The following is a 27,442-nucleotide window of genomic DNA, read 5'->3' as shown; positions in this document are numbered from 1 at the left end:
TAACAGTTAGGCTACTTGTAGCACATCAGCACAGCATGTTGCTGTAGCGGCTGCTGCGAGTGTAGTGGGCATTGGCTAATGAATACAAGATGGCTGCTCAACACATAGCATCACGCTGCCGTCTTTCGTGCATATTCCTTATAGAAGGTATTCACTGAAGCAGTGCTACCAAGCGGTCGAGCGTCGCTGTGGCTAGCGTGCATTGTTTGGGGCCGTTTTGTGCCAGTTCGCAGAGTGTCAAATATACCGTGAGGCACCTGTAGTGATCCGAACATTTTGCACGTTTTCAATTGCATCAACGTCCACTTTCTATGTGTAATAAATACTCTGTACATGAACTTTGCAGCAGAATTCTTCTTTGCCGTGGTATAGCCGCACTGCCTCCCAGTCTTGAAAAACATTGTTGAGCAGCAGAAGATGAAAACACAAAGAACAGAGACAAACACCACGGGCGCTATTTGTCTTCTGCTGCGCTGCTGTGTTTTTCAAAACTATTAATGAGCAAGCCCATCAAGCCACACTACTGCCTTTCAGTGTTGCTTTTAGGCAGCCGCCCTAGCTTGTACTGCAACTAGAGAGCCAAATTAGCAAGCTGCGTTACACGTAAGAATGTACACGACTTGAAGCTTTTTTGTATCGGTTGGTCCTGTCTGCTACTCACACGGGACACAACATTGATAAAGAGCGCATGATTACCAGCTCCAATTACAAACCTTAGCAGCACAGAAAATCTTATTTCCATCAGCTGTAGTCCAAAATCTGTTGAAGCTTAACATATGCTGTTTCAGCAGAAAGTCAAAGTATAATACGTGCCTTATTTATGTGACAGAACAGTGAAGCAAAAACTGTAATGTGCTCAAAGCATGAACAGCAGACCTAGCGAGAATGTTTTGCAGTTTTGATTGTAGCAACATAAAGCTGCTTCAAATGCACATGGCCTGGAATATAGGTTCACAGCAATGCCATGTGCAGCGATTCCGCTAGCTTGAGAATTAGCATGTTACTTTCAGTAGATAGAGATGACAAGCTAGCTACTAGCTAACTGAGCTGGCACGTTGCAAATTACTTACCCCTTAAAAAAGTGGCACTCCAGTCCTCTGCAGTCTCACGCACGTCTTTTTGTCAAATATTTGTATGATTTCAGAGATTTGTACGGTTTAATTTTTTGACCTGTCGAAAACTCAAGTCATGCACAAGACAAGCCTCGACATTAGTGAATTCAACTTGCAGCAGCTGTCCTGCACGTCACATACCACACCTGCGCCTCCTCGGTCGTATAAGTTTGTTTTCACCAAGTGGAATCTTTTTAGGGTGTCCACTATTTTCTGTTTCATGCAGTTCATGGTTCAGCCTTCATGATCTTTTGCTCCTTTTTCTCTTTTTTCTATTTCTCTTTTTCATTTTCTTTTACTGGCTGATTGCTAGGTTATCATTATCATTTTTTTGCATTCTTTGAAGATTTGTGCATGCATGTTGTTGCTTAGTGATGGGATGTTTTTTCGGTGTTCATTTTCATTCAGTTTTAAATGTAGCACCCTTCCTGTCTTCTCTTTTCTTTGTCCTGTCAAAATGCTCCTTTTTTCATTGAGCACCACTCTGTATCCACTCTGTCAAATGTGTTTCCACGTCAGACAGAAATTGTCTACTATGAGACGCGAGCGATATTTAACTTGCAAGCAGTTCAATGCTGCGGCTGGCTGCAGTGGCAGTGAACTTGACTGTGAACATGGTGAATGCCGCGACAGATGCTAGCACCCCTTGTGGATGACGTCACGTGAATACCTCCTATATGCCTGTGCCTGCAGAAGTTTTAAGAACACCATGATCAGGCTTAGTATCTCATCAGTCTATGCATGCAGTCAAGAACATTGTGATCTGTGATCAGCACAACTTCCAGCAGCATGAAAACTCTTTGTCTGTTGTGCAGACTTATTGTGACCTGTATGCAAAATGCACTACGTTATTAATATTCACAGCTTTGTCATGTTAATTACCACTTCAAGCATGCACAATTCTGGTGTTGGACAGCTCTTAATAGGCACAAATTATTTCTTCAAGGTAGAGATTAACCTCGCATCTCTCATGTATAGAATGGCAAGCTGCTCCAGCATGTATTACATAAATCCATGGCTGACAATAATATTTGAAATTGTTCGGCTAATTATACACTGCTTTGTTCATATGTTGTATTATTTCATGAGTATTATGTTTAATTGAGATGTCTATATTGCAGCAACGGCAGAAGAAGTGGCAAAAAAACTGAACAAGCGAAGGATCCGGTGGCCGAAGCATGTGTTTGATGAAGCTGCTCAGCAAAGTGCTCAGGTATCCGTCTGTCAATTTGCAATACTTCGCTGGCCAAGTTATTGGAGCATCTGCTTCACATGTTGGAAGTGTGGCATTCAATTCTTAGTGATGCCGGGAACCTGTTGTTGATACAGTGGGTAAAAGCTTTCCTCTGGCCGGGGGCTTCCCACTTTGAGTAAACAGTCATTTCATTAAACGAAACAACTTTGTAGCATGGCACTGTTTGGCCAAAGCCGACCTTGCATCAGGAAAAGTGCCATTAGCAGCAGCTGTTTCCTCTGTTCTTTGCTTTCGAATATTTCGTAGTGCATCTTATGTATTTGCTTGCTCCTGTGTGCTCCATTGTGGATTGAAAGATTGAATTACAAGCGAGTGGGGAGATGCGCAAAGGAAAGGAAGCAGCCTGTGTATGATCAGTATTCGTAATTTATTCTAATGGGCTCCAGTCAAACCTCGGTGGGAGGCTTATCAGGCCTTCCTGACAATAATGTCCTTTGTAGCCTAAGAATAAATCGGGTACCTGAAGCCTGGCCGACGGACTAGTGCTAGCTTTGGCAGTTTTATCAATCCTTGACCATTAAAGACCTTGTATGTAACAGTAATCTGTGAGTTCAACTCTTGTTGCAGATTTCATTTGGAAGACCAGCAATTATTTAAAAATTCAGGGAAAATAATAGAGTTATACTCAGTGTGCACAAGCTGTCTGTAAAGAGACACTGAATGGGAATACTAAGTTAAAGGGGCCTTGACAGCCTATTTTCACGCATACCCTGCTTATAGCATTTAATTCTCAACTCGTTTAATTAATATTCCCCCAACTTTCAGTTGATTCTGTGCGGCAAATATTTTGAAAACGATTTTTTTCTGTTTCTTCTGCGAACTGCTTGCTGGTCTGGCAACAACCTCTGATCGCTGACGTTAGAAGGGCATGCGCACCCCGCATTGTCTGCTGCGCGCTGGTGACGTGCTTGCATGCACGTCATAGACGGCGGTCGCTCGAAAACTTTTCTCTTTTTTTTGAGCTTATCCAAATAAAATACATTTTCAGTGTTTTCTTTCCGGAAGCCGTCAGCTTAGTACGCTAGCTGAGAAATCCTTAGGAAAGCAGACTTGCTTGTGGCACACAAGAGAGATGTGCTTGTATAGAACTTTTATGAGCGTATCACCCGTAAAAGAAGCTCGAAAGCAGTCATATTGACGGGCACTTTGTACCTGTTTTGATGAGGAACTGTAAACAAGATTAAAAAATGGAAATTCTTAGGGCTGCACTGATGGCCTGCATTTCCTCAGGCTTCGGAACTGTTGTGGTCTACAATTCATAACTTCCTCTTATTCCTTATCGTAGCCCAGCTGCTGCATGCACAATGGTTATCATTAGCACTGTATGAATATTAAAACAGTTTTTGTTGATTATCAGTAACCAATATTTTGCTTGATGATGCGCTTTTTCTTAGTGTGTCTGACATACCTTACTTCAAATTTTTTTAGGTGCACTTGGCCTGTGCGGTGACCCTCCCTAGAGGGAAATGGGCTTACTTGCAGACACAGCCCAAGGACTCTCTCTTTGTGCGGGAAATGGCAAAGGCTCTATGGGGTATGAAAGAGCTCTACAATAGGAGCATAACCGGTAGGCCCTGCCACCGTTTCCTGCACAAAGAGGGAGTTACCGAGCTACCAGAGAGGCGGGCTCTTACGCCCGAAAAACTCAAAGCTCTCCGAAGTAAGGTTATTTATTGTAAAGTATTTCTCTGCATGTTACTCTTTTCTCATTCACATATTTGGAGACTATAATGCATTAACACTTGGTCCTTGGAGTTGCATATAATACGAAGTTTATTTGAGGATTCTATAATTGTAGGTACAAACCTGTAACTAACCATAGGGAAATCACTTTCTCTGCTATGGTGACGACACTTGTGACCCTTTCAAAGCATATGGTGCAAGAAACAGTCTGAATCAATATAGTGGAAAGTAATTATAAGGGTCCATTTTTTTCATCTTTCAGTACCATAAAAAGCGCATAGATTGCATCAATTTCCAAAACTTTGTGTACTCAGTTATTTTTACTGTTTTCAGCGGCCTTCGAGATGCACATATAAAAGCACCCCAGCAGCAAAACGAGGGAGGAGCGCTTGCGCAGCATAAATAGATCACTTGGCGACATGCTGAAAGTGCTGAAAAATTGAGTGGCTACATATATGAATTAAAGATATTTAAAGTACTTTGCTTAGCTGTACATTTTAGCAGCACTTACACTGGTAGTGAGTGCTGTTCATGCATGTCAACACATACATGTAGAGTCATATATGGAGAAAAGTTTGCATGATGCGGGTTTGCAGAAAAATATTTCTTTAGGCGAAGCAAGGCAATCAAAATCATTGGGTCATGAGGGCACATGCGTGCTCCATTTGCAAAAATACCAGCTGACTGCATATTGAGACAATGCAGAAATAATTTTTTTTCTTGAATCTACATCCCACAAAATTTTGTCTATATACTGTACATATTTCAGTCTCACTGTGAATTTTTACTTCTGCAAATAATAATCAATACGAATATAGAACTGTATAGCTGCCTCATATTGCTAAAAGCTGCATGCATGCTGTTGCATTCCCACGGTGTGTGCAATTGTAATCCGGGCTGAATCGCCCTCCACATGGTAGTGCGGAGTCCGCACAAATATGTGGAGTCCACCGCTTACGGACTGCTGTGGAGTCCGTTCAGTTCAACTGTACGGAGTCCATAACAGGCGGAGGTCCATAAGAATCCGTCAAGTACGGATGAACGCGGATACCCGTACACTGTGGAGTCCGTAGTTCCACAATTCCGTACGTATGGATCCGCTTTCTCCGTTGAATGGAAATTTTCGGCAGGGTAGGATTGAAAAACACTGAACTAAGTTTCCTGTATTGCAAATTTGATCTAGGATTCTAATCAACAGAGGACACCAAGTAATACACTAAAATGCTGAGGTAAAATTTTAACATCTGTGATAAATATGCTGCAGTCACAATACCTTGTCCTTGTTCTTTCTTTTCGAGCGTTACACTACTGCAGACCTTCTGCGAATCTTTTCTGCGTAGATCTTCTTCTCTTCTTCAGTTTCTGCAACTGAAGAAAAAAACAACACACAGTGCTTGAAAATGAAGTCTGAGTGGGCCAAGAAGATGCAGACCGCAATGACCATTTGTTTTACAGCTTTGTTGAAGATAGCAAAGAAACGAAATAGGCATGCCACTCCAGTGCTAAGAAAGACTAGACAAGCTCTGCTACCACACGTTAGAGGCTTCTTGTGATGTACTCTTACTTAAATGTCTTTTCTTCACTTTCCTCATATTAACTTCTCATAATTCGACAAATACCAAGCTGCGACTCATAAAAATATAAAAGAAGCACATTAACAGCCTAATTAACCCACTATGGTTGAAATAATATGTATCTGGTATTACGTTTCCTGAGCTCATCAATCTAGAAATTACACTACAACACAAATAAAAACCAATTATAGAATGCAAATGCAGGCAATAAACAAAAACACATTTTATGGTTCACACAGTGCCTGCAGTTTTATGTTTCTTATCAGAATGTTCTTAGGAGTGCATTACTAATTAACCCCGGTTTATACAGTTACATGACAATATGGCTTAAGGCTATATCAGCTTTACATTGTTATGTGATATGGCCTCCATTCACCAATAAGCGGATTTAAAAGCTTGAAAAGGTGCAGAGAAAGATATATTTTTAACAAACACAGGCTAACGGAACCGCTGAGAGAATTAAACTCGCTGGTCTACTAACTCTTCAAAACAGAGCCGAATTTGCATGCCTTAAAATCATGTACCAACGTACCAACTCATACAAAATAAACTAAAACTAAATACTTCAAGGTCCGAGGTACGTATCAAAACCACAGACTAGGCGCGCACGCACACACACACACACACACACACACACACACACACACGCGCGCGCGCGCGCGCGCACTCACGCACGCAGTAAACAGGTTTGCATTCCATAAAATAATAATATTAATTGGTTTTTGTGGAAAGGAAATGGCGCAGTATCTGTCTTATATATCGTTGGACACATGAACCGCGCCGTAAGGGAAGGGATAAAGGAGGGAGTGAAGGAAGAAACTTCCATACAGACACTTTCAGGTATTCATTCTTTCCGAAGGGAGTAAGCAAATGCGTTACTTTGAATATGTGCGCTGTTGATAGCACGTCTTTAAATCCTTTTACTGCGGCTGTTGAAAAAAATTTCTTAATTTTTTGTCATCAATTCGTTCTCTGCTGGGCTGAGCATTATGCGATAAAATTATTGTCTAACCATGTTCTTGTCACATGGCTCTCCACAAAATAACTACTTCCTCACAATATTAAACACTTTCCAGCGTTCTACATTATGAACTTCAATTCTTAATCCTGCATTTCATTGAACTTTATAAATTTTCGCCCTATTACAATCTGTTTCAGGATTTTGAGTATAAAATAACCAAGCAAAATCCTGATTGCCGAGTGTGCTGTGAGAGAGCCTTCAGTAGTCTTAATCAAGATCATTAGCAGCACCGTGGAATAACTAAGAAGCACAAGGCTGCCACTGTCCACCATTTCGCAGATTGCACAGTGTGTAGCTGTCTCACTTCAAGTCGTCAAAGAAAAAGGAAAGGAATTCATGCAATGACGTAATTTTTAGCCTGAAGCCCCATGTGCGATTGTGGTCAGTCCGGTTGCTTGTACAGTGTGCAGCGCGCGCGATTAAATTCTCGACAGGTCACTATGTGCGCGCTACTTTTTTGTAAATATGAGCGGTGCCCTGAACACTCGAGTTCGGGCGGCGAAGACTTACTGTTTTTTTTTAATTTTGTGCATACACAGCTCGCCCTTGTCTTGGCTCCCTACCGTACCTCTACTTCTCGCTATCCTCTCCGTTCCTTTTGATACCGCCGGTCGTAGATCACGTAGTTAAGATATCTATAGAAATTGTCACGGCAATTGCATGGGCCTTGGCCATCCCTGCCTGAACTACACACACTGGCAGTGACCAGGCAGGTATTGCGCACTCAGAGTCCTGAGCCTATTGCTAATTAAGCACAAGTCACAACTCCGGTCCAAGACCGGGACCGGCAAGTGACTTGGACATCGCTCCAGAAGCAGCCAGCACCAACCCCAGCACCGCGCACCAAGTTTGTTGAGCCTACTGCTGGTCGGGTAGTAGGTAAGAAACCGGACCAAGTCGCAGAGGAGCAAGCGATTGCAATGCTAAAAACAATCGTGAATGTCATGCGTGTGCTGCTTCCCAGCATGCACATGCAAGCTGCACAGGATGCAGTGCCGATACTGGATGTGTTTAATCTAGTGCGTGCAGCTGTCCATTAGCTGAGACAACGCATCCTCCAGCCACATCTTTCCGAGAAGTCCGACGCTTACGTTTTCATCAACATTATCAGCCTCAACGGCAAGCAGCCTTTCTTGACAGTGAAATGTCTGCGCTGCCTTGTGATGGAGGGCCCTCGATCTGTTCCACTCGGGTCACAGCGGTCGGCAGCTCTCAAGGTGTGGAGGCTACAGCTGCGGTGGCCTGTCACTTACAGTGCTTTTGTCATTGCCTTTCGTGCTTGTTATGGATCACATTTCTCTACTTCTTATTCTGTTACCCCCCTCATCTCTCACCCCAGCGCAGGGTAGCCAACCGGAACACTTTACCGGTTAACCTCCCTGCCTTTCCTCTACCAATTCTATCTCTCTGTTGTGGCGGCAAGGTGGTGGTGGTAGTAGTTTTTTTATTAAAATAATAGTAAACAGGAAGGAAAAGATTTTTGCTAGCCCCAGCATCTGCCATCGATACTGAAGCACCTGAGCTAGGGCAGCACAAATAAATGATAGCAGGCAGAATGGAGAAATGATATGAAAAAGTTGAGGGGAGAGGAAGAGAGGATAGGGGAGAAGTAATACGTACAAATTATTTACACATAAGAAAAGTGTCCAGGTTGTGCGCGTGATTAGTTCATTTTAGAGGAATTAAAAACACACGCGCACAGCACTGTGTTGGCTACAACTGGAGTGGGGCGTCCAGTTATTAATCGTTCAAGGTAGAACCCGCGGAGCGCTCGGTCACTGCGTGTAACTACCTGACGGAGAACAGACGGGAAGTCAAGCCCGTGTGTTCGAGGAATGCACAGAGGCTCACCAAAGTTCGCTCACGAGTGCGCGAACTGTCCTGCGGCCACAATAGCGTCTTGATGGAGTCTGGTAGTATGCCCTGCGCCTTATAGGCCGCGAGCATATCGCGGCGAGCATCGGCGAACGAGGCACAGTGAAGGAGCAGGTGTTCTAGTGTTTCCACTTCACCGCATCCGGCACACACATCACTAGTCGCGATCCCGTGACGCACCCGTCGTTTCCCGGGCCACACGCAGACCAATGCGCTCGCGGAGGATCATTGCACGTTGTGGCCGTGTAAGTTCGCGACAGCCGGTGATACTGTCGATGCGCTCACCTCCTGCGATGCTTGGGTCGGGGTGCTGCCTTCAGAGATTGTCGTGGATGGCCGAACGCACGTCCTCCAGCGCAAGGGTCAGACCAAGGGTCCCGTGGCGCACCATCACTACCAAGGCGTAGCGGCGTCGGAGAGCTGCCCTGGAACGAGCCGCGGCTGCCGTGGAGGTCCCGTCCAGCCTGGTGGGGACGGTGCTGTTTCGGCCGGCGAACCGGGGCACCGCCTTCACCAGGAAACAGGGCTGGGGGTTGGCCGAGGAGATTGGATCCCGCCCGGGCGTCCTCGCCGTCCGGGTAAACATGCGACGGAATGTGGTTGCGGCAAGCATGATCACATTTTCCTGCATTTCTGTGTAGTTTTTTTTATACAACACCACTACATGCGATGAAATGAACGGCAATCATGTTTTGATACATTGGCCGTGATCCAGAATTATTCGCACAGATATTTTCATTAAATCTATAAACAGCTGTCCCCAGCCGCTAACAAACCAGGGTTTTCAAAGATTATAATGCGCCGCTTACCGGATAGGAGAAGATTTTTTGCACTGTAATGTCCACCTTAAGTGCTCGAGCCTCCGTACCAGTACGCTTGGTATGTTGCTGCCAGATCGAAATCCGCCTCATTTCTAGGACTGAAGTGTTCTGTCTCAGAATGTTCCAATATAACTGGCGTGAAGTCACAAATATACTCAATTGATGCATTTGAAGTCAGTCGACGCGACGCAAGCAGCAAAACAAAAATCAATGGCTGGAGTCTGCAGTCGGGGACAATCCGGATGAGTGAGAGGTTTAGTATGGCGCGATGGCACGCGGTCAGGGTGGTGCTGACCGTAGCAGCCGCCACACACAAACATCGCCCTCATCGCTAGCTTACCGTTTTTGTATCATCGCTTGCGCAGCTATACCAAGTAACACTTTTTTTGCTTTTGACGTTGTCATAGTGACACAGGTGATAGAAGAGGAGGACGAAGGGAACTCAGGCGATAGAAGCGGAGGACGAAGAAAATCTTCTTCCTGCTCGTGCTCCTCTACCGGCTGTGTAGCTCCTTGGTCCCCGAGTGCTTTTGGTGTACTATTCGTTACAAATCTGGTGGAGGCAGTGCTGGGTACGCTTCCAGACCCGCGCAGCCCACCTGTGATCACGGATCTCACCCCGGTCCACCAGCGCCACGGCCGCCGCCTGCGAGGAGAGTCCCCAGAGTTCGGACCCCTTCCGGCAGCCACCAGGACGACACAGCCTCGGACGTCGGAGGAGCCAGCTGCCATGTCAACTGAGAGTAGGCTCCCAGCTCACATCCTGTGCCAGCAGCCACGAACACCCCCGTCTTTTCATGGCGACGTGTTCGAGGACGCCGAGGACTGGCTCGAGACATTCGAGCGTGTCGCCCGTTACAACGGGTGGAGCGATGAGCGGAAGCTTCACAACGTGTATTTCGCTCTCGAAGAGTCGGCGCGGACATGATTCGAAAACCATGAGGCTTTGTTTTCATCCTGGGAGGCCTTCTGCCGTAACCTGCTCGCCACTTTTCCAAACGCCGACCGCCGGGAGCGAGCTGAAGCTGCGCTACACTCGCGCAACCAGCGCCCGAACGAGAGTGTCCGCATGTTCTTTGAGGACATGACCCGCCTTTTCAAGCGCGCGGACCCCTCTATGTCGGAAGACAAGAAGCTTCGCCATTTAATGATTGGTGTCAAGCAGGAGCTATTCGCGGGACTCGTGCGCAGCCCACCGCGCACTGTGGCCGAGTTTATCAGCGAGGCGGCCACCATGGAGAAGACTCTACAGCAACGAGCCCGCCAATACAATCGTGACGTCAACGCCTTCGGGCCAGACACCTGTTCTATGCATCTCGAAGCGCCTCGGACGACTTACGCGAACTCATCCGTTCCGTCGTCCGGGAGGAACTCCAAGCCCTTCGGACGCCTTCTAACATGCCATCCTTCGCGTCGCTGACTGACGTCGTCCGCGACGAGGTGCGCCTCGCAGCCCAACAACAAGCATCTGAGGTACCCCTCCAGCTTGACGCAAGACCCACGTACGCGTCTGTACTCCGTCAAGCTCCGACGTCGGGCTACACCATCAATGCCGCGGCTCCATCAGTGCGGCCACCGGGTCCCCCTCGTGACCCCGCTCTGCCAGCCTACGAGCGGACGCGTAAGAGTCAAGTGTGGCGGGCCCCAGACCATCGGCCCCTCTGTTATCATTGTGGCGAGGCGGGTCACCTCTATAGGGCGTGCCCGTACCGCCGCGTGGGCCTGCGGGGTTTCGCCCCGGACGACCCCTGCCCTCGCAATGGCGAAAGGCCACTTGAGATAGCCTCTCACCTATTGGAGCGGCAGAATCTCGTCACATCCGGTCGCCGCGGGCCTCGATCACCGTCCCCAATGCGCTACCGTTCTCCAAGTCCCCCGCGGAGCGCAAAGCTATTCCGGACGCCGTTCGCCCAGCCCACGCCGGGAAAACTAATGCCAGCGGCCTCCGGAGGCAAGGCCGCTGCTGTAGGGAAATGTGAAGATCATCCGCCACCATCACGACCGATACGCCATTTCGCTGGGGGCAGGTAGCGACAGCATCCGACACGCTACCTTCGATTTGTACGTAAACAATTGATGGAGTCGACGTCTCCGCCTTACTCGACACCGGTGCCGATTACTCCGTAATGAGCCGTGCCCTCGCCCAAGAATTAAAGGAAAGTTTTGACGCGATGGTCTGGGCCGAGCATTCGTACTGCTGGGAGTCACCTGATTACCCCTGCTGGCAAGTGTACTGCAAGGGTCGGCATCCGTGGTTTTCTGTACGTCTGTGAATTCGTGGTACTGTCCGAGTGTTCGAGGGACTTGATCCTGGGCCTAGACTTTCTGCAGACGAACGGCGCTGTCATTGATCTGAACGAAGCCCGGATCACGTTCTCGACGAAACAGGCCGTGGCGCATACCGACAGAGATCCGGGAATCAACGCTCTGCGTATAGTCGACGATGACGTGATGGTGGCCACCACGGTCTAGGCGTCCTGGTTCTCGTGAGACATGACTTGTTCCACGATTACGAGGGTATCGCGGATAGCCACCTCCCGCTGCTGCTCGCGAAGGGAATAGCCGTCGCTCGAGGCCTCGTCCAGTTGCATAACGGTTGTACTAGTGTCCTACTCACGAACTTCGCCAACGAGGTTCAGCACCTCGCAAGGGACACGGCTGTTGCCTTACTTCACGAAGTTACTGTGTTGCCTGATTTATGCGCCGTCGGGGCCAGCCCTCAAGACGAGGCCGCACCATGCCACGCCCTGCAGACCGTGAAAATCAACCCGGACTTGGCACCTGAGCAGAAGAATCTTCTGTCTGCTCTTCTAGCAGATTTTGCAGATTGCTTCGCCACCAGCTCCAGGGTCGGTCGTACACCTGTCGCCAAGCATCGCATCATCACAGACGAGGCCCACGCCGCCTGTATGCCAGCGCCCATACCGTGTTTCTCCTAAGGAAAGCGAAGCCATTAAAACGCAAGTCGATGAAATGCTTGCAGACGATGTTATTCAGCCGTCAACAAGCCCATGGGCGTCGCCCGTGGTCCTCGTCAAAAAGAAAGACGGCACCTTGAGATTCTGTGTTGATTACCGGAAACTAAACAACGTGACCAAAAAGGACGTTTATCCGCTTCCCAGGATTGACGATGCCCTCGACCGATTACGTGACGCCAGGTTCTTCTCCTCATTAGATCTCAAAAGCGGATACTGGCAGATAGAGGTGGACCAGAGAGACCGAGAGAAGACGGCTTTCGTGACTCCAGACGGTTTATACGAGTTCAAGGTGCTCCCGTTTGGTCTTTGCTCGGCGCCGGCCACGTTCCAGCGTATGATGGACACCGTTTTATCCGGTCTGAAGTGGCAGTCTTGCTTGATGTACTTGGACGACGTCGTCATTTTCTCGCTTACCTTCGATCAACACTTGGACCAGCTGCGCATCGTGCTTCGAGCCCTGAAATGCGCGCAACTAACGATCAAGCCCGAGAAATGTCATTTTGGTTTCAAAGAACTTCGCTTCCTTGGCCATGTTGTCAGCGCACAAGGCGTTCTCCCGGACCCCGACAAGACTGCTGCCGTCTCCAGTTTTCCGCGCCCAACCGACAAGAAGGCACTTCGACGTTTTCTGGGCCTCTGTTCTTACTACCGACGCTTTGTGCCCGATTTCTCCAGAATAGCTTACCCGTTGACAGCACTGACTAGAGACGAAATACCCTTTCTGTAGGGAAGCGACCAAGAAGAAGCTTTCAGGAGCTCCGCAACCGCCTACACAGCCCCCCGATACTCGCCCATTTCGATGAAGACGCCGCCGACATACACACCGATGCCAGCAATGTTGGCCTTGGGGCGGTACTTATCCAGTGGCAGGACGGCGTGGAACGCGTTATCGCTTACGCGAGCGAACACTTTCGCGATCGGAGGCGAACTATTCGACGACAGAGAAAGAATGCCTTGCGGTGATCTGGGCCATCAGCAAGTTTCGTCCATACCTGTACGGACGACCCTTCCGTGTTGTCAGCGACCATCACTCGTTATGCTGGCTGGCAAGCCTTAAAGATCCGTCCGGCCGGTTGGCTAGGTGGAGCCTTCGTTTGCAAGAGTACGACGTGACTGTCGTTTACAAGTCGGGCCGGCCGCACCAAGATGCGGATTGCTTATCACGCGCGGCCCGTGGACCACGCTCCGCATGAAATCACCGAAGATCTTCCTTTCATTTGTGCTCTTAGCCCATCCCATGTGGCTCAGCTCTGACGAACGGACCCGGAGCTAGCGCCGCTCATCGAGCACCTGGAAGGTCACAGTGGTCGGGTTCTGCGTGTTTTTCGTCGTGACCTGCAAACCTTCACCATGCGAAATGGCGTTCTCTACAAGCGCAACTTTGGAAAGTCCACCGAAACATTTTTACTCGTGGTGCCCACCCAGTTACGACCTGACATCTTGAGCGCTTCTCACGACGAGCGTCCGCCGGCCACTTGGGAGTCAGTCGCACGCTGTCAAGGATTCGGGAGAAGTACTATTGGCCCAAATTACTTCCATCAGTGCAGACCTACGTGCGAACCTGCCGCGACTGCCAACGCCGGAAGTCTCCACCCATGAAACCAGCCGTATTTCTTCAAGCCAATAGCGCCACCGAAGATCCCTTTTCAACAAGTTGGAATGGATCGCCTTGGCCCCTTCCCGAAGTCATCCACTGGAAAACGGTGGATCGCTGTTGCGACGGACTACTTGACACGTTATGCTGAGACCACGTCGCTTGCGAGCGGAACTGCTGCCGAAGTAGCCGAGTTTTTTGTCCACAGCATCGTCCTGCGTCATGGCGCCCCTGCGGTCATTATTACTGACCGTGGGGCAGCTTTCACAGCCCGCCTAATCCAGGTTGTGCTGAAACTGACGCACGCCAGCCCATAGACGTGCGACGGCGTACCACCCGCAGACCAATGGCTTGGTGGAACGGCTCAACAGAACTCTGGCCGACATGCTTTCCATGTACGTGGATATAGAGCATAAAACCTGGGACCAAATTCTGCCATACGCTACATTCGCTTACAATACGGCACTGCAGGAGACAACGCGGCTCACTCCCTTCCAGCTTGTCTTCGGCCGTCGAGTTACTACTACGCTGGATGCTATGCTGCCTGTTGACCCCCACCTGCGAGAGTGACCCTGACCTCGACATCGTCACTTTTGTGCAGCGTGCGGAAGAAGGCGCGGCAACTGGCAAGGCAGCGCATACACCGTCAACAGCAACTAGACGCTGGCCGCTACAGCCAGGGACGGCGCTTCGTTGCCTACGAGCCCAGGCGACTATGTGTGGATTTGGACGCCCGTTCGCCACCGCGGGCTGTCTGAAAAATTACTCCGTCGATACTTCGGCCCATACAGTGTCCTCCGCCGCATTAGCGACGTCACCTACGAAGTTCAACCCGCCACCCAAGCCAGCTCATCCCACAGACGCAAGCTTACCGACGTTGTGCACGTCGTTCGTATGAAGCCGTACCACGACCGACCACCCGATTGAACTTGAGGCTGACCGCTGTGCCCTGTTCTATGTTGTGATCCTCGTGCCTCACCCTAGCACGCTCGCTTTCTTCTCGTCAATCTAGCGCACGATGGCCGCATCGGGGCGATGCTGCAGGGGAGGGAGCAATGACACAGGTGATAGATCTGCTCGTGCTCGCTCTACCGGCTGTGTAGCTCCTTGGTCCCCGAGTGCTTTTGGTGTACTATTCGTTACAATAGTATAAAAAGTAAATTACAGAAAGCTTGAAACCAACTTGAGGTACATCTGCGGTTCAGCTTGCGGTCACTTTTATATTCGATCTGACGCTGAGCATGACTGCGCTCCACCACTACGCGGATCCAAAGTAAACGATCCTAACATGCTCCCAGCCAGTTAGTGATTTTTACTCCAGTTACTTCTATAGATGTGCACTCCCAGCGTAGAAAAGGAAGCACTTTTCAGAAAATAAAAAGGAAATAGAGGTTAACGACTTTATTAGGCGTATTAAGATAGTCGCTACTGAAGCTACAGTAAGACTCCCATAACCATTCCTCATAACCGTGTGAGTACGTGCCTAACACACCGCCCGCAGAGGTGAGGACTTGTATAGCAGCTCGGGAAAACATACAAAACCCAAGAACATATGTAGGCGGCTAGTCGAGACCATTATGCTTGTCTTAGCACACGCGCCTACGCGGCCATATACATTCACTGGACAGCCAGCTTATGCGGCTCTGGCGTAAAATGAACCCTAGCTGAGGATGACGCGTTTCCTGAAGCAAAGCTCGCGTATGCTGATGGAATATTGATCAACGTATAATTCTCCAGAACTTTAGTTATCGGTGGCAAATTAAATGCAAGCTTCCATGTGTAAATTGCAATGAAACGACGCGAGCCATCAACAGGACCGCATCTCTACTTCCATTTTTTTTTTTTGTTTAGTAGCAGGTAACAACCTCCACTTGAGTCTTGCATGCCGTGCCAAGACGCCCTGTATTGTCGGAATGGTTGCATACATCAATCGGTGCCTTCACAAGAGCAGAGTTGCCGCAAGCTCGAATTCCTTGCCCTGCAATATACCACAGACAATTAGTCACATTCTTTGCGAGTGAACTCAAGCTAGTTGCAGTTCCACCGCGCAATTTTTTGCGACTCCTCCTGGAACTTCCACTTAAATTTAGTCGACTGAGTACGATTTCTGTTACAGCACGATGGTTAATTTAGGTTAGAGAGAAAAAATGCAGCACACTGTAGCTTCACCTTTAAAAGTGAAACTCGACAGCATGTTTCAGCGCTGCCAGGGAGTCCACGGAACGCCATCGCCCGTTCGGCGCGACGCCTTTCCTCTAGGACGAATCAGAAATTGGTTTTTTGAGGAATCCGGAGTTCCCAGGTTCGAACCCGACCGCGGCGGCTGCGTTTTTATGGAGGAAAAACGCTAAGGCGCCCGTGTGCTGTGCGATGCCAGTGCACGTTAAAGATCCCCAGGTGGTCGAAATTATTCCGGAGCCCTCCACTACGGTACCTATTTTTTCCATTCTTCTTTCACTCCCTCCTATATCCCTTCCCTTACGGCGCGGTTCAGGTGTCTAACGATATATGAGACAGATACTGCGTCTATTCCTTTCCCCAAAAACAAATTATTATTATTATTATTGAGGAATGGAAATGACGCAGTACAGGCTCGCTTATCTAGGTGGACACCCGAGCCGCGCATGCTACGATTTGTTTTACGCATCCCCCGAATATAGGTCGCTGGTTCGAATGCCCACCGCGAGCTATGCTCTAACTTAACAAGTACATTTATGCTGCACGAAAACGCAGAATCGTATGACACCATCCGTAAAGTTCTGCAGCGGAAAGCAAATGGCACAATACAATTTTTTACGCAACCGCCGATTATTTCCGATACCCGGTGCCGTCTACGCCGACGGTTTTCGACCGAAGACCGAAAAAAAATGCAAACAAGGCAGGAAGTCAGAAACCGCCGTGGAGGCTCAGTGGTTAGGCCACTCGGCGACTGATCCAGGGTACGAGGGTTCGAACCCGACTGCAGCGGCAGCCTTTCGATGGAGGGGAAACGCAAAAGGCGCCCGTATGCAGTGCGATTGTCAGTGCACTTTAAAAATCCCCAGGTGGCCGTAATTATTCCGGAGCCCGCCCTACGCCACCTCCTTCTAACTTTCGTTTTTCACTCCCTCCTTTATGCCTTCTCTTACGGCGCGGTTCGGGTGTCCACCGAGATAAGCGACACAGTTTCTGCGCCACTTCCTTCGCTGAAAGCCATTTTTTTTATTTTTCAGGAAGTCGGGTGTTGGGGAGTTGGATGACCCACCCTCCCCCTTACGAATACTTGCGGGAGACCTCCCCCTTCCCCCTCTTGCTACCGCCCGTACCAGAGAATAAAGCAAGGTATGCACAAATGGATGGTGATTTAATTTTGTCATTGCTTCTGCGCAGATAATATTAGCTGCCGCATGTTTGGAGTGCAACGCCGGTAGCAGACGACGGAGACAACTCGTCGTAATTAATTGCCTCGCTATCACTAGACCGTAGAGCACTCCGTAGTAGAGCAAAGACAGAAACAGTGGCAGTAACTGACCACGTTTAAACGGGACAAGGCGGCAAGGAACAAAGTGGGCGTGGCCTACAGTCTGTCCGCATGGTGAGCACTCGCCTCATTTTGGCGTCAAGCTTGGTTGGCTCGGTCTCGCTCGTTAACGGCGCAGAGCCAAATCCTTATTCTTATCCCTATGTTCATATGCGCAAGAGGAGAGGGGTTGCTTGGGAGCAGACTGGGCTTTGGATTGTTCGCATCGTCGCACAGGCTTTCCTTCTTTTTCAATAGCGCGTACAGCACCTAGTTTTAATTAAAGTTCGCTGAAAGCGCGAGCGTCAAGAAACTGACGTTGCGCAGCGGCTTCAGCGGCTGCCGCCATGTTGCAAAAGCCGCGATAGCGCTACGGGACCGAGCATAAAATTTCTTAAGTAAACTACTTCCAATGCCGTCAACAGAGCGAAGATGGCCAAGATTTCAACTTTTGTTCAGGTAGGCGTATTTAACGTGATCATTGCATGCATTTGTCTTTCCAAAGAAAAATATCTACTGCCTTCTGCAGTAGTTTCATTTTCCTCTAGCGGCACGTTGTTTGAAAAAATTTTCAGCAGCAGTGCCCTAAGCTACAGTTTGAGTTTCTCTCGGCGGTGGTCTGAGCTAGTTGGTGTGTGAGCGTTGAGTTACAGAGCAAGAGAAACAGGACCCAAGTGACGGACACGGACGGGCGCGGTAATCTGCAGCTGCGGCTAGTAAAAAACCTTGCCTGTTCTGCTAGCAGCCATACGAATCTGAAGGCAGAAATTTGCCTGGCAGTCACCTCCAGCCTGACTGCAGAAAACGCGCTGTTTCGTCTTGAAAACAGCTCACGGTCCGACTCTTAGGAAAGAAAGCAATTTTCATCGAGAGGAAGTGTACTGCTGCTTTAGATACAACTGCAAGCAAACTTGTTGCTAGGGTAGCTTTCTTAGTCTTCATGTGAGCCAATTCCCAGGTTCCCAATTCAATTAAAATTGTTCATCGAACACCACGAGGATGTTTTGTGCGCCGACCAAGAGACCGAAGAAAATTTTTGACAGAGGTCGGTGCGCACTACAAAGAGTGCGGTGAAAATGTTTAGCGTATTTTGCACAAAACAGGGAGCAATTCACTTTGAGCATGCGCATGAAAGAGGATAGTTAAGCACAAAATATTACTCAAGAACGGGGAAAGAAATACACCGTGAGCGGTTTAATTTGCAAGCGTGAGACGAGAGCACCTGTACACAGCCTGCGGATCAGTATGGATCATTTAAAATTTATTAAACTCCGCTTATTCTCAAAGGTGGCATGAGCTATTACTTCCTATGATTACCTGCTGTGCTGGGCCACATGGAATGCACTTTTTCTTAGTTTTGGCTGCAAAGTTCTCAGGAGGCAAGGAGGAGGGCAAAAATAACAGAAAAACATCAGCCGGGGCCAAATTGCGGATGATGGCATTATGACCGCGTCAAAAAATGTCGCAATACCTGTCAATTATACCTCCCCTCCGATTGGGCGATGTGTTCGCCGGTCACACTAGATAAGTTGGAGCAGTGCTAATTGCTCATTTTGTGACAGATTTTTGACAACGGCACAAGTTGCACCTCCCGATTCCCCTTTTGTGCAGCCATGCATGTGCGTGCGGACTCTTTTCGGGGGGGGGGGGCGAGGGGAACAGGGCAGACTGGCTGTCGCTTCGTTGAATAGGCGATCTTGGCTCCTCCGTGTAGGCATCCTCCACGACGGCGCTGTGCCATCAGCGGATCCCCTCTCGTAGTGCCGAGCCCTGCTGCATTGACACATCCGGGGCGGGAATCATGCTGTTGTGCATTTCCCAACTGAATGCTTTCTATTTTGTTGTACTCTACTTTGTCCTTTCTCTCTGCCGCTCCCCCCCCCCTTTTATTTCCTCTCCGTCGCTTTATTTCCGTCGCCGCAGCTTAGCTGCCTCCGTGCTGGATGTCAGATGACGCGGCTTCCTTTTTGTATTGTTTTATAAATAAAATACTACTACTTGTGGCAGGTTTGTGAAGTGTTTTTGATGTGATCGTTGCGTATTAGGCCCCTGTACTGTTCCCGATAGTCAGTAAGTGTCAAGTCCCACTAGAACTTCTGCATTCTGCAGTCAGAAAGCACCATTCCCACGTCCATCTTGTCTTCTGCCTCCTGAAAACGTTAGCAACCAGGCCTCCCTACCAGCTATTTTAAAATGAACGTTGCCTAGTGAAATAGACTTATGAAAACGCAAAAGTTTGCTCTTGCATCGCCCTACACACAGGCAAGTGCGGGAAAAATTTCGACTTAGTGGTTCTACCGGCATCCGTAGAATAGCCACTGCTAAAAAACAAAAGCAAGTTAGAGTAATAGTTGGAGTGCAGTAAAACAATAAATCAATGATTATGTTGCAGTTTTGCGAGCTTCATTAGGTCTGATACTTGCAACACTGCAAACCATGCCTGGCTGATCTAACTGAAACTACATGCGAGAGGATATCGAATTATAAATTATTTGTGCGGCATTTCACGCGCTTATCCATGTTTACTAATACTACTTGAAGCATACGCAAAAAAGCACGCAATGAAAACTTTGCGGTTTTCACGCCTTTTTCTTTCGCTTGCCTACAGCTTCTGTGTTTTCACCTGTTTGGGAGGCTTCGTACGCGCATAGAGGCAGTCTGGATTTGACAAAAGGTAAGCGGCGAAAAAAAAATTTTCAGTCTGTAAGTGCTTGAAGAAAACGAAGTAACCTCGAGGCAGATGCTATTTGTTGCAAAGAATAGAAGTTGCTAATAACAATTAAAAATATCGAAATGTTTATTGATTGACAACCACATAATAGGTATTTTCATTTTCAGGGCAACCAAAGCAGGTCAACAGCAAGCACAAGCCAGTATGAAGGTACAAGCAAAGAATCTACTTGCGCTGATGGCAGTGCAAGCTCCGGTTTAAGCTTTGCCGATATGAGAGCAGGAACTCACCAGAATGCTACACATGATCATTCCACGCATGACAGTCACAAACCTCACGCAACCATTGTTGGCCTTGACTATGGCGCAGACGCTGACATAGACAACAGCAACGAAGACCTAGAAGAGGTCAGCGATGAAAGCGAAGGAAGTGAGACTGAGGTACCAAAATTTTCTCATGACTTCAATTCGAACATCAGAATGCTTTCGCAAGGAACGCTATCAAATCAATCAGCGACGAAAGCACAAGCTCTCTTCCAGATTATGGATTATATTGTCAGTGCAGGGCTTTCGTGGACACAAATGAAAGGCATGCAGATTGTCCTCGATGCTGCTTTTGGACAGACTGTCGTGCCACCCGCAAAATACGTGCTGAGAAACATTTTGAAAAAGAGGAAAGAGGCACTACAGCTACACTTGTATTCATAACTTTGCCATGAGTACCTAGGCAGCACTCATTAATTTACCCCAAACAGTGATGTGACTTGTGGCACCTGTGAATCAACGAAATGTGTAGGGAAATTGATAACTATGCGGAGCTTCTTTGTGGTGTTTGACCTGAAGCAGCAGTTATAATTGACCTTATCAGGAGTTGCAGCTCTGTACTATACACAAACTAGCAGAAGCTTTCGGCTCAGAGCAGAGAACCCGGAGAGCATAAAGATAACACAGACGGTGACTTGTACAGAAGAATTAGAAAGCAGCTCAACGAGTCATGGTCTGATTTGATCCACAGTTTCAACACTGATCGGGCGCCAGTGTATGAATCTGCAAAGAGTTCGGTTTGGCCAAATGATATTACGGTACAAAGGCTGCCAACTCTAATTTAGCGGCAAAATTTCGCCCTTTCAATCATCTGGTTTTCTAAAGAACATCCGCCGATGAATCCCTTTATGAGAAGGTTTCTGCAGGAAGCAAAGAGAATTGGACAAGTATTGCGGTTCAATGCAGGAACAGCTGTGAAATCCGCAGTACATGTTGTTCTGTGTTGTGTCAATTCGCTAGCAAGAGCAGGTTTCCTCAACATGAAGCAATAAAATGGATATTTTGGGTGTATCTGAGGCCTTGAAGAAGGTAAGTACATGCGTTCACGGTAAATTCCCGTCGCTGCATAGGAAACAAACTTTCATTTTCAAACTTTACCCACGTATGCACGGGCGTCTGCAAGATTTGTGGGCCCCCACACTCTCAGAAAAATGCCTGACCGAACCGCGCTCAGATCTGAGTGACATATAGCACAGAGTTTCAAGTCGCATCTTGCTATAGTCATCGTTAGGAAGCCAGACCATAAATCTACGCATGCATGGGCGTATAGCAAGGATTCCGAACTCCATATTGTCGGACAAGTGCGGGACTTATAGCGTTCGGATCTACGCGGAAGGCAGAACATAATTTTATTTGAAACTTGCGACAGATATCTCTTGGGAGCCCAACCTTTACAAAAAAAAGCATGCATGGCCGTCTGTCAAGGATTGTGTTCCGGAATTTGTCGGAAAAGGACGTGACTGATTGCGTTCGAATCTTTGTGCCTTATTGGATAGATATTGTAGCCGAAACTTGTGTCAGCCCTCATTCGGGAGTTGAAACGTCAACCAACACATCCATGGGCGTCTGGCAAAGATAGCGGATTCCCAAAGTGTCGAGAAAGTGAGAGACTGATCACGTTCGGATCAGGTTGACATGTACCACAATCTCTCTAGTTGCAACTTGCGCCAGTCATCGTTCCGGAGTCGAACAGTAAAAGACCACATCCATGCGTGTCTCGCAAAGATTGTGGCCTCCCACATTGTCGGAGAAGTGCGGTACTGCTCGTTTTCTGATCTCCACGACATGTAGCACAGGATTCCTAGACGGAATATGCGCCATCTGTTGCTCGGGAATCGAACCGTAAACAAACGAATGCATGGTCGTCTGGAAAGAACTGTGGGCCCCTAAATTGTCGGACAAGTGCGGCACTGGTCACGTTCGAATCTTGTTCGAAGAAGTTCTTCAAAGAACTTCTAGCCGCAACTTGCGCCAGCCATCGCTCGGGAGTCCAACCGTAAGTTGGCAAGGATTGTTGTAAGACAAGTTTTTTTTTAGTGCAGTTATACGAAAAGTGCATGAACGATCGCGGACGAAGCTTTGTGACATATAGACAGAACCTTTAGTCGGAACTTGCGCCAGCAATCACTTCGAGAGCTCAACCATACAACAAATCATGCATAGGAGTCTGGCAAGGATTGTGGCTTCGGAGTTTGCCGGAGAAGCGCAGGACTTATTGGGTTCGAATCTCTGTGAGATGTAGCACAGAACTGCTACTCGCAACTTGCTCTAGCTATCGCTCCGGAATCTCCCGGGTCCAAACCCGACCGCAGCGGCCGATATTCGATGGAGGCGAAAAGCAAAAGGGGACCATGTGCTGTGCAATGTAACTTCAAGTTTTAGGTACTAGCTTGTCTAAATCATTATAGCGTACGCCTTTCTTGGCTTCTGAGGGGCGTGGACGAAAGTTGTAGACCTAAGTTCTCGATGGAAGATTGTAGAAAGAAGCTGTAGACGCAAGTTTGTGAAACGAAGCAGCCCGCTCGGACTGTCAATCATTTGTTGTATTCTAAAAAAACATTAAATCTAAAAGTTGACTTAGCAACAGGGATTTAATAGAATAAAAAACCTGAAATCGGAAAAATAAAACAGAAATTAGAATAAACACAGAATAAAAATAAAAGAAAACAAATGAAACTTAAATATAACAATTGCAAGGATAAGAATTAATGTAACAAAGAAAAGAAAAAACTAAGAAAGCACACCAACAACACTTACAGAAAATAAAATGGCAGTAGAAAAATAGAGGTAGAAAAAGAGGACAGGTATAGGCTTCGCATATCCACTAATATTAATAATAATTGTTTTTTTTTACAGAAAAAGAAATGGCGCAGTATCTGTCTCATATATCGTTGGACACCTGAACCGCACCATAAGGGAAGGAGGGAAAGAAGGGAGTGAAAGAAGAAAGGAAGAAAGAGGTGCCGTAGTGAAGGGCTCCGGAATAATTTCGACCACCTGGAGATCTTTAACGTGCACTGACATCGCACCGCACACGGGCGCCTTAGCGCTTTTCCTCCATAAAAACGCAGCCGGTGCGGTCGGTTTCGAACCCAGGAACTCCGGAGCAAAAAAAAAAGGCTGTTGAGGAAAGAAAATGGCGCAGTATCTGTCTTTTATCTCGGCGGACACCTGAAGCGCGCAGTAAGAGTAGGAATAAGGTAGGGACTGAGAAAAGAAAGGAAGAAAGAGGTTCCGTGATGTAGAGCTCCGGAACAATTTCAACCACCTGGGGACCTTTAACGTACACTGGCATCGCACAGCGCGCGGGCGGCTTTGCGTTTTGCCTCCATCGAAACGGGGCCGGCGCTGTCGGGTTCAAACCGGGGGGCCCTGGATCAGTTGCCGAGCGCTGTAACCACTGAGCCACAACGGCGGGTTGCAATCCTGCAATTTTCCCGCAGCCTTCACTACGACACCTCTTTCTTCAACCATTACCTCCTTTATCCCGTCCCTCACTCCGCGGTGAAGGTGGCCACCGAGATATGTAATTCAATTTCACCAAAACCAATTTTTATTTTTTACTTCAAGAGTTACACCAACGTATGCATAGGCGTTGTTTGCAAGGACTGTGGGCATCCAAATTGTGAGACAAGTGCCTAGCCGATCGCCTTCGCATATGCGTGACATGTACCGAAGAATTTAAGGCCGCAAATTGCGCCATTCATCGCTAGGGAGACAGACCATAAATACTCGCATTCATGGGCGTCTGACAGGGATTGCGGACAACAATTTTGGGAAAAGTGCGCGGCTGATCCCGTTCGGAGCTGCGTGGCAGGTAGTACAATTTTTAACGGCAACTTGCACCAGCCATGGCTCCGAAGTGAACACGTCAACAACAGTATTAATGGGCGTCTGGCAAGGATTGGGGTTCCAAAATTTCTTGGAAGAGCGGTAATGATCGCGGACGAATCTGTGACATTTAGCATTAAGTTTTAGCACTGAACTTCTAGTCGAAACTTGCGCCAGACAATCGCTTGTGAGTCAAGCCCTGAACCAGCGTAAGCATAGGCATCTGCAATAAGTATGGTGGGCCTCCACTTTTTTGGACAGGTGCGCGACTGATCGCTTCGAATATGCATGACAGGTAGCACAGAAATTATAGTCAAAACTTTGGCCAGCTAACGCTCTGGAGTCGAACATTACACGCACCTATGGATGCGAATCTCGCAAGTATGGTCGCCCTCTAAATTTGTCGGACAAGTTCGAGGCTGATCGCGTTGGAATGTGTGATATATAGCACAGAGCGACCAGTCGCAAGTTGAGCAAGCCATCCTTATGAAGGCTCCCTGGTTCGAAGCCGATCGCAGGGGCCGCGTTTCCATGGAGGAGAGACGCAGAAGGCGCCCGCGCGCTGTGCGATGTTAGTAAATGTTAAAAATCCCTAGGTGGTCGAAAGCATTCCGGAGCCCTCCACTACGGCACCTCTTTTTTGTAACAATAGACCGCTACTTTTCTCTTCCTTAACAACCCAATTCCCCAACAAACGGTATTTGAGCCTCTCTTTCTCAATATCCAGCTAATTCATTCTTCCATTCTTCTATCACTCCCTCTTTTATGCCTTCCCTTACAGCGCGGTTCAGGCCACCGCCAACGTATTTAAGGCAGTTTATATGTCATTTCCTTCCCTCAATACCAATTTTAAAGCGAAAGCTTTACTGATCCGGAGTTCCCGGGTTCGAACCCGACAGCGGCAGCTGCATTTTTGTGGAGGCAAAACGCTAAGGCGCCCGTGTGCAGTGCGATATCAGCGCACGTTAAAGATCCCCAGGTGGTAGAATTTATTCCGGACCCCTCCACTACGGCACCTCTTTCTTCCTGTCTTCTTTCACTCCCTCCTTTATCCCTACCCTTACGGCGCGGTTCAGGTGTCCAACAATATATGACATCTACTGTGTCATTTCCTTTCCCCAAAAACCAATTATTATTATAAGCGAAAGCTTTATTACTACCCTCCGAAGTAATATTATTATTCGCCGTGGGTGCTATAGTTTCACCACCGAGGAGAAACAACGTGACAGCTATGACGTCATTGAGCTGCCGCCGCCATCGACTTTGCCGCCGAATCATGGCGTCCGGCTCTGTTTCTTTAGGCCGTCGGAGTTCATTCTGTTGTTTTGCGTTGGGGTTGACAATGTTCTAGACTCCGACGACTTTTGAGGAAAGGCAGGCCGCATAATTGACTCCCTGGGTCAAAGGACGCCTAAGTCGCGCTTCGATGTACGCGGCATGAGTGAGAGAGAGGTGTGGGATGCATGCATTAGAGCTCACAACGTTGTGGCAGACCCATGCACTGGAGCAATAGGCCGCAGCGTTCATTGGGTGATCAACCTCTCCGCGATCAACCATTAATTAACTGCCACCTGCGAGAGTGGCGCTGCGTCTAAAGTGTGTGCAATGGACTCATAGTTACACACGGCAAGCCGCGTATATTTGCTTTTTATTTTCATTTCACAGTTTCAACCAAAGTATGCATCAGCATCTGCAAGAAGGATTGTGGGCCCCGTAATTGTAAGACAAGTGCCTGACCGGCTGCGTTCGGTACTGCGTGACATGTAGCCAGAATTTCAAGTCATAACTTGCGCCATTCATCGCTAGGGAGTCGAACCATAAACCAACGCATACACGGGCGTCTAGCAAGGGTTGCGGGCTCCCAAATTTTCAGACAAGACAAGGACGGATACCGTTTGCATCTGCGTAACATTTAGCGCAGAATTTCGGCTAGGAACTTGCGCCAGCAATCTCTCGGAAGTCCAAGTGTAAACGAGCGCATTCATGGGCACCTGGGAAGAATTTTCTGTGCGGAAATTATCAGATAATGGCGTCACTGACCACGGTCGAATCTGCGTGATATGTAGCATAGAATTTCTAGTCGCAACTGGGGATAGCCATCGCTTCGGAATCGATCCGGAAACAAACGCATGCATAGGCGGCTTCTCTAAGGAATGTGAGCTTTCAAGTTGTCAGAAAAGTGCGGGGCTGATTGAGTTCCGAGGAGGAGGAGGAGGAGGAAAACTTTTATTTCTATTTACAGTGAGAGGTCGATGGGGCGAGCCGGAAGGGCCCGTCCCTTACAAACACTAGGAGGGAGCCCTAGTCCGGGATCCCTGTAGCTTCCGCAGCGGCTCGGGCTCTAGCTACCAATGCCTGTTGGGCATGGAGTTCGGAGCAGCCGCGCAGGGCAGCTTCCCAGGCCTCTCGAGTGGGGTGGAGGTGGGGTGGGTAGGCAGGATTGGAAGGGCATGCCCACACCATGTGGTAGGTGTCCGAAAACTCCTCCTCACAGTGTGGGCACGCGCCCGAGAAAGAAGAATTGAAGTGCTTAAGTACTGCCGGGCACAGTACAGTATTGGTATAGAGGCGGAGAAGCCAGCGCTCCTCCACCCTGGTGAGGCCTTTACAGGGAGGGGGATAGAGACCATGAAAATTTTGATAAAGAGAGGTGATCTCTTTAAAGGTGATGGCCGGATTGAAATTGAATTCCGGATCAGGCTGCGGATGAGGCGACGCCCGGTGAGTAAGCGCGCGGGCGGCAGCGTCGGCTGCCTCGTTCCCCTCAAGACCCGCATGAGCCGGAGCCCACACGATGGTACGATGGGTCGGAAACCCTGTGTAATCGCATGCGTGGAGAATTTTGAAAGCACGGTCTGGAATGTACCCTTGCTCAATATTGCGGCAGGCGCCCCTGGAGTCCGTAATAATGACTCGGGACTCTGGATCTGCGGCGGCCAGTGCAATGGCGATCTCTTCCGCAAATGTAATGTTTGGGGCACGGAAAGTAAGGCCCTGAACTGTAGTGTTTTGGTGGATGACGGCCGCCGTGTACCAACCCCCATGGTGTGGGCCGGCCGCATTCACATAGAAGACACCTGGCTTGTGGCCATATCGTTGAGAAATAGCCTCCGCCCGCGCGAGACGGCGACCATCATGGGTGTCTGCAGTCATGTTCTTCGGAAGGGGTCGCACCTGGAGTGCAAAGCGCCAGGCTTCAGGGATG

At 48.4% G+C, this 27,442-nt stretch overlaps 1 long non-coding RNA gene across 1 annotated transcript in view; it reads left to right on the top strand.

The window, feature by feature from the left end:
* LOC144116302 (uncharacterized) overlaps positions 1-27,442 on the top strand; it is a 503,566-nt gene that overhangs the window by 397,355 nt on the left and 78,769 nt on the right. The gene's annotated exons all lie outside the window — the stretch shown is intronic.

Source organism: Amblyomma americanum, chromosome 1, assembly GCF_052857255.1.
Source record: "Amblyomma americanum isolate KBUSLIRL-KWMA chromosome 1, ASM5285725v1, whole genome shotgun sequence".
NCBI classification, from domain to species: domain Eukaryota; kingdom Metazoa; phylum Arthropoda; class Arachnida; order Ixodida; family Ixodidae; genus Amblyomma; species Amblyomma americanum.
The sequence above is the reverse complement of the archived record's forward strand: the minus strand, read 5'-3'. Positions and strand labels throughout refer to the sequence as shown.